Here is an 8,737-nt window from a genome sequence, read left to right on the forward strand (position 1 = left end):
TATATATATATATATGTATATATATATATATGTATATATATATATATATATATATATATATATATTTTAATATTATTATTTTGATACTTTTCCCCCACAAAACTACACTCACTGGCCACTTTAATAGGTACACCTTGCTAGTACCGGGTTGAACCCCACTTTTGCCTTAATTCTTTGTGGCATAGATTCAGCTGTTGTCTTATGTGTCTTTCAGGTTAACTAGTGTCATGGCAGTTGTTTTGAACACAGTCACACTGAGAAAGTTAAAGTTGTCAAAACTGCCAACAGTGTGTCAAAAATGTGTTGGCCAAGCATTTAAATCTGCGTTTTCCTGCTTGCATAAAGTGTTTCTGGCCTAAGCAGGCCCGACCGTAGATCCGATCAGATCTGGGCTGCTGGAATCACAGTGTTCTCTGAGCACCCAATCACTTAGGTGATCAAATAGGCTGTGTTGAGCATAGCCCCCTCAGCCATCAGCGGCAGGGAGCGCAGATCAGACATAATCCCTCTTGAGCCCAGTGCCCCACTTTAGTGAGTCTGATCTGAGCTCACTCAGCCAGAGAGGCAGGAAATGGGACTCTTCAGGGTATTACGACCTTTTTTCAGGTCTTGTCCAAATTCCTCTAGGATTGTTTAATTGTCTTAAACTTTTTGATTATGTAGGGTTTGTCTAGGCAAGTGGCTTTGTTAGAGTTGTGCTTTGGGCTTTTCCAGCTATAATGCACTGGTTCAGATTAGGTTAGGGTGGGAAATAGGAATCATATGGTTGGGGATTTTCCAATAGTAAGCATTTGTTAAGGACTTGTCCTTCACAAGGAGAATTTCATCTTTGGGAGACTTGGGGCAAAAAACAACAACATTGCAGCAACAAGTTTATTAGGAAAATAGACCTCTATTTAAAGACGTGTGTATCTACAGGCCAGGAAGTGCTTCTCTCAGTGTGAAAGCAGAAGGGGGTCAGGCTTAGCTCAATGTTTGTACAATTTTGATGTCCTATTAGCCCCACCCTTTACTCTATTCCATCCTAGTCATTTCAGCATTGACACACATGATCTAAATCCACTTTTCATTGTATCGTGTAAAACCTTCTAGGTTATGTTTGTTTTTATTTTGTCTAAAGCCCTATTCGGACGGTAATTGTTTCTCAGGGGGACATAAGTGATTTTCACCATTTACAGGGGGTAGTTGGTGATTTTAATGCCGTCCGAATCCAGGATGTCTGTGTTTTTCTCTCACCACCCCCGTAAAAATCCCTGGCCGAATTACCTACTGTATTTTGACAAACACCATGGTCGTGTGGTAATTGAATTGCAGTCCGAATCCACATCTCTGAGTTTACGAGAAGAAATCGATTCAAAATTCAGTGTTTAAACCCTTTTTGAGCACTCCCGAACACCGTAAGGTAACGTTGTACTTCAGTGTAATTTGCATACATATTTATTTCTGTAATGCTGGAAAGTATTTAAAAGAACAATACTTAATAACTGCTCCACCACAGCGACTGGGAGCAGAAAGAGAAGAAAAGCACGTAAACATTCAAAATGGGTCTTTATTGCAGCAGCAGGTATGCAATACAATTTTAAAATGTGTATTATAAACAGATAACGTGTATAATTATATACAACTATAGCGCGTCTATTTTCATATTTTTAAATGGGAGATTTAAATAATCCAATAATAAATAGGATTATATATTATAAAATATGCTTGGAATAATAAGAATACATTTTACATAATAATAAGTATTTTTAAATACATTTTACACAATAATAAGAATAAATTTGTAAATAAAATTCATTTTATTTACAGCAGACAATCATGTGACTGGCCACGTGAGCAGCGCATTTCCGGGTTCGTAGGATCACAGAACTCGCTCCTCCACTGTGAATAAATCGCCATCCGAATCCATGAATTTTAACACTGAGATGATATGTAAATTAATTTTTACAGATGTCCATATGAGAAACAATTACCGTTCGAATCGGGCTTAAGACAGATTTATTCATGCTGCTTGTTTGCACAGTTTGTGCTACATACATGAATGATACATAAAAATCATGCAGAAAGATTTGCGGAGTGATTGGATTTACAATTTTCACCTGGCAGATTTTTTTTTTTTAAAGAAAATAATGTTTTTATTCATCAAGAGTACTTTAAATTGATCAAAAGTAACAGTGAAGACACTTATAGTGTTACAGAAGATTTCTGTTTCAAATAAATGCTGTTTTTTTAACTTTCTTTTAATAAATGAATCCTTAAAGAAGTATTGTTAAGCAGCACCTTCAGCTTGAAAAAATATTTTATTTGAAAAAGAAGATTTCTAGCATTCTAACATTCTAGCAACCATATAGCAAGTGGAGCTTTAATGATACAGTGCGATGGTAGAAATGTGTCAGACGGTAGAGAAGTTTATACTGTGGTAGACATGACTGTCATTATCATTTGTTAAGAATAATTTGATCTGTTGTTTGTGTGATAGAATAATAACTGAATATTATTATGTATCTCTCGCATATGTCCACGTATGTCATGATGTATAGCGTTACTGTAATAGAACATTACTCATACTGTGACCGCAAATTATAATGCTTTAGCAGATTATCAGAAAAACCTCTTAATTCCACACTTTAACGGCAGCTTTCAGATTCCTGCCTTGATATGCTAGTGCATTGCTGTGAATGTCGGAGGCATGTTTCATTGTTCAGAGCAGCGATGTCTCACACACTCTGAAAGCGCCCCATCCAGAGCAGCCCGAGCTCATGGATGGCCATCATGTCTCTGTGCTTCGAGCATCACAACTTTGGGCGTGCTTGTTGTTGTATTTGCTTACTGATGTTCTGTTAACTGAGCCATAACTCAATGACCCCCTCCCCTGTCCATTTTACATGCTGTCTATCTACCAATGGCCTCGGTGCATGTAAGTAACTGTGTTGCTGTGGCATACAGCCTCTGTGCTTAATTCTCTCTTTCTCTGTCTGTCTCTCTGTCTCACTCAACGCCTTTGCTGTGGTGATTTTATTAACCCTGAAACCATCTTTTCCTATTAGCAGTGTTGGGGAGTAACTAGTTACATGTAACAAAATTACGTAATTTAATTACTAAATAAATGTAACTGTAATCTGTTTCAGTTACTTAGAAAATAAAAAGTGTTATGAAATGTGCACTAAGTGATTTTTGCCAAACGATGTTGATATTTGAAAGCACCAAAACAAACTCGCCCATACCCCAACAGGACCTCGCCCCTATTTTGATAACTCCGCCCCACATGTACGAACACAAACCCTGGCAGCGACGATAGCGGAATCTGCTATGCCTGCCAGCTGCAGCATATTCAAGCAAAAGCCAACAAAGCAAAATCAACGTAACTCAACTATCAAGAAGCAAAGCAACCTCGGTGTCCGATTCACTTCCACTCCTTCACTTCTCTCCACCGCTGGAAAGCTGCTCCAATATTTATGCGGTCTTACCTCTTGCCTGATCGTAACCCTTCTTTTTAATGTTTTGTTCCTCTGAAATTTTCCTCTTTTTTTTTTTTATCTGCCATCTCTCGCTATTAATAGTCGATCAACTAATTTCCGTCCTGTGCACTCACTGAGTGTTCTCTGCTCCCTATCATTACTAGACACACCCCTAACTGCTGATTGGCTGCGGGTTTGTTTTGTGACTCTGTCCGACACAGTGGTCAAAAGCGTTTTTCAAAAATCACTTAGTGCACCTTTAAATTTGTAGTTACTTATGAAAATGTTAACAATTACATCTGACTATTTTCACACACACACAGATTTGATTGATGTCTTTCCCAAATTGCATTGACTGCTCTAAAATATGAGACACCAATGTTTCAGGAGTTTAGAAGACAGAATAGGACACATGCTTATTTGATAATTGTTTTATTCCCTATTTGGGTTTATGTATATGCTTTATTTTTTAAGATTAACTGTTTTTTTTTTTCCATGACATTGTCAGATGCCAACTGTTCCTGTCGTAGCTATGCAAAGGTTTAATTTCATATAGTGTCATAGCTATTAAACGATACCTTGTTATGATTTTAAATCAGTATTTATCCTCAGAATGATCTCAAAGTAAAAAGAACTGCTAAAGTCTGATTTTGTGGTGGCTGTGCTTTAAAATTAAATTATTATAATCTTAATTCAAGTGATGAAGGATTCTGAAAGTCTGGCAGTAATCAGTGTCGAGTGCTGCTGTAAGGTCAACACTGCTTGGTTTAAATGTTTCAAAAATGATCAACAGTTGAAAACATTCGTTAGAAATTTAGAAAAGTAATCAAAATGTAATCAAATGTAATCAGTTATATTACTTCAATACCGTAATTGAAATAGTTACACTACTTATTACATTTTAAATAGAGTAACTTGTAATCTGTAACCTATTACATTTCCAAAGCAACCTTCCCAACACTGCCTATTAGCAACCTCCATTTTTTTCAATCAACAGAACAAAGATCTTTTGCAGTATGTGTTTGAATGTTTGTGTGGTATTCATGGTTTATTTTGTTGTGTTGTGCTTTTTTGTTTTTAGTTTATTTTTAAGTCTGTTTTCTCTGAACACTGTACACCTATATCCACTGATCCACAGCACGACATGAGGCTTCCCTGTGTGCAAATCCATTAAACATCCTACATATATAGAGCTGCATACTCAAGGTCATGTGAAAAAGGAGCATGAATCATTTAAGGCATCTAGTATTCAGAGAGGGAGATGAGTGCTGGAATCACATTTCACGTGGAAATGACACAGATGGCTCACGTTTCTCACAGCCGAGTCAACTCTTAGTCTCCTGCACACACAAATGCTATCTCCCACAACACCCCCCCCCCCGCATGCCCACTGCAGCCAGTTTTACTCATTATGCAACCACAGCACTGTGCTAGAAAAGGCTTAGTGATATAGCTTTGTGTAAGTTCACAAAAGCAATGACACTTTGTCCTTCAGTGCAGTCAAATTTCAGAGGAATCATCATTTTAGCCCATGAGCCTTGTTCTCTTTTTTTTATGCTAGCATTACTAGAGACAGCATCTAACTATGAAATTTAACAGGTGTCTGTTGCATTTTTTTCTGTTGCAGTCATGTTAAATTGTTATAATATTCCACAATGTTACTGTTTTTACTGTATTTGTATACAAATCAATGCAGTCTTGGTGAACATAAGGCTTATTTCAAAAACATTAAAAAATCTTTCAGACCCCAAAAAACAAACAAGTAAACTCATTTAAGCTTCATTACATTATAATGTAATGCAATGGTAATCTAAATGTAAACATAGAGGAAATAAGCATGCAAAATGTCTCCAGGTTTGACATCGGTGGCGAGCTTGAATATGCAGAAATGCCAAGTGTGAGTGGCTGGGATGTTCTCTCAGCTCAGGCTCTGTGCTGCATTTGAACACACTGATACATGAAGCCACTCTGCTGCAGTGGAGATTGAATGTCAGTGAGACACAGTATCAAATCCCCCTATCAGGCCTGTAGCGTTACATAAACCGCCAAAACACATGCAGAGTCCTCATAGTCCCAATGAAAACAGAGAACAAACACCAATAGCATTACCCAAAAACATCCTTCTTTTCCTTTGTAAGATTCCACATTTGTTTTTTATTTTAAAACAGATGGTTTGTTGGATTCTAATGACAACAACATACATTTTTCAAAATTTTAGATCAGTCCCTCCCTCCTATTAAATAACAATCTTGTGGTTTTTTTTAGTGTTTGATCAACTAGATCTGGTCACATATGAGGAAGTAGTGAAGTTGCCAGCATTCAAGAGGAAAACATTAGTTTTACTAGGTGTGTATGTTGATCTTGGTTTTATTCCACATCTTACCTTTGTTAGTTGGCATAAAGCATTTCTCATTCATTTGTGGTTTGTTGTCCACTGGCAGGTGCTCACGGTGTTGGCCGAAGACACATCAAGAATACACTCATCACCAAACACCCAGACAGATTTGCTTATCCCATTCCACGTAAGAAACATTCCCAAATCACTGTCTCTAACAGTCCACGTGATTGGTCTCTGCTGAACTGATAACCGCCTACTCATTTCTGCCCCGACAGACACAACCAGACCTCCAAAGAAAGATGAAGAGAACGGCAAGAATTATTTCTTTGTATCCCATGACCAAATGATGCAAGACATCTCCAACAATGATTACCTGGAGTACGGCAGCCATGAGGATGCAATGTACGGCACACAGTTGGAGACAATACGCAAGATCCACGAGCAGGGACTCGTAGCCATACTGGACGTAGAGCCACAGGTGACCGTTTAACTGCCCTCTGCATTTATTCATGAGAGAAGACAGTTGAACATTAACCTTGTAGGTCATTCCTGTTATGCAGCAATGGTATTGCAGACTTTCAGAAATATGCTCTGGTTAAGTTCAGGAACGTTATTATTTACACAAAGAAAATTATTATTATGAGACTTAATAGGATGGAAATAAAGACCTAAGGTCAGTTAGCCATTGCTTAGTGAGGAATTAGGAGTTATCTTACATAAGTGTCAACTTGAAATTGGTTTAGATATTTACAATTATATTGAATATTATAAAACAAGATGGAATATTTTGGATCGATATAAAGCATCTAATACCACAAAACTTTATGAAATCAAATCGGATTTACAGTATGTTTGTGTTGGCTTTATGATGTCATTTCCCTTTAGGATGATTTCTGTAGAGAATTGGCTGTTATTTATTGGGACATTACAAAAGACAAACGGAGAGTGGTATTAAGACCTAGAATATTTAGTCACTCAGATCCAAGTAGTGTAATTATTCAAAATTGTAATACTGTGCTAAAAGAAAACTGACAAATTTGATTGCATCTTAATATTAATTTTATGAGTTTAATATCATATGTCAAATATATTAAGACACAAACAGTTAGTATAGAAAATAATGACCTACTTTTAAAATAATCACATGAAATGAAATGAAGACGGACACAGTTTTTGTTTTATCCAGCTGTATTTACTCAGTGCAACTTATAACATCCAAGTGAAAGATAACACCAACATGTCAGCAACAAAATGTGATTGAGTAAAGAAAATAATCACCCCCTTTAAAATACTGTATGATGGGGGCATAAAAATGAACTGCAATAACTCAGTCTTGTTGTGTTCAAATATTCTCAGGCACTGAAGGTTTTACGGACAGCTGAATTTGCTCCCTATGTGGTTTTCATTGCTGCACCAACTATCACTCCCGGCATGAATGAGGTGAGATCAGGACCCAAAACATGGAGTTCTCAATATGCCATAGCATAGCAAAAGGGTGCCCCCACACTTTTGTGTGAGGATCTACTTTTCAAATGACAAATTCAGTGAAATCTACCAAAAGCTTGTTGGGATCCACGCATGTATCGTTATATTAAATTATTCTAATAATTAATTTTGAAAATAACAATGTTCAATTTTAATATTGTTCAATTTTAACATTACATTTAAAACACCCACAGAACAATAGATTACGTTAGCCGGGGTCTTTACCTTATTCTGATGAGACTTGCACTGAATGGAAACAGACAATTTTGCATAATCTGGGCAGTAGCTGCTGGTAGCTAGTCTCAAACAAGCCTCCAAATTGTCATCAGTCATGGCAGACCGGTGTTTTGATTTTAAAATCTTCATGTGGGAAAAGGCTGATTCACAAAAATAAGTTGAGCCAAACAATGCAGTCAATGAGGTATGGATTATGGATTGTAAATGGATTTTATATAGCCTAGAACAGGGGTAGGCAAGTTCGGTCCTAGAGAGCCACAGTCCTGCAGAGTTCAGCTCCAACCCTAATCAAACACACCTGAACAAGCTAATCAATGTCTTCAGGTTTACTAAGGCTATAGGCAGGTGAGTTGTTTTTTTCAGGGTTGGAGCTGAACTCTGCAGGACTGTGGCTCTCTAGGACCGAACTTGCCTACCCCTGGCCTAGAAATACGCAAAGAGTGCTCCCTTTTTCATCACTAAAAAGCTGTCACTCAGTTCATCATGATTTCACAAAGTTCCATTATAATCACTGAATCTCTATACTGCACAATCAGTCTATTATTTACATCATGTATACAGTCTGTATGTTATGAGAGGATTCGCAAGCTTCACTGAACAAAACTCTGGTATATAAATGCCTCTGATTGGCCATTGCGTTCAAGAAATCAACGTATGACTGTGGTTGGCTACACTGCTGAAAGCTGTAAAAACATGTTGTAAATAGAAACCTTTTACGCTTTCAGAGGGCAAACACAAATACGTACTGGAGCGTTTGTCAGATCTGTTTTGCAAATTATTACAGCTTCAGCTGAGGGTGCTCTCTTTTGAGCGTGCTTAGCACCCCTGTAGAACCGGGCCTGCATTTACCTAAAGCATATTTAAATGATGTGCGATCTACAAGCACCGCCTTTGCGATTGACCTATTGGGCACGCACCCCTGCCATAGCATGTCACCTCACTGGCAGAATAACTCCACCTGACTTCTCTTCCTTCTTTCATTTAGCTAAATCTTTATTTAGCCGGTCTTTCTTTCTTTTTGCATGCACCTTTTTTGGCATGTTTTTTAAATTTCTTCGACCTTCCTCACATCACGCTCAGCTTCCCAGATGGTGCAGGAAGCTGCCTGTGAGTATGCCAAGAAGTCAACTAAATCCTAGTGCCTACAAAGCTCTACCCAAAAAAGTTTCACTGCATATATGAACTTTATAACTTAGGTCAATTGGACAGATGGCTGTTT

General features: G+C 37.6%; 1 pseudogene; it reads left to right on the plus strand.

The window, feature by feature from the left end:
• LOC107695504 (peripheral plasma membrane protein CASK-like) overlaps window positions 1-8,737 on the plus strand; it is a 249,522-nt pseudogene that overhangs the window by 239,562 nt on the left and 1,223 nt on the right.

This window comes from Sinocyclocheilus anshuiensis, unplaced genomic scaffold (genome assembly GCF_001515605.1).
Source record: "Sinocyclocheilus anshuiensis isolate Anshui unplaced genomic scaffold, SAMN03320099.WGS_v1.1 scaffold562, whole genome shotgun sequence".
Lineage (NCBI taxonomy): Eukaryota > Metazoa > Chordata > Actinopteri > Cypriniformes > Cyprinidae > Sinocyclocheilus > Sinocyclocheilus anshuiensis.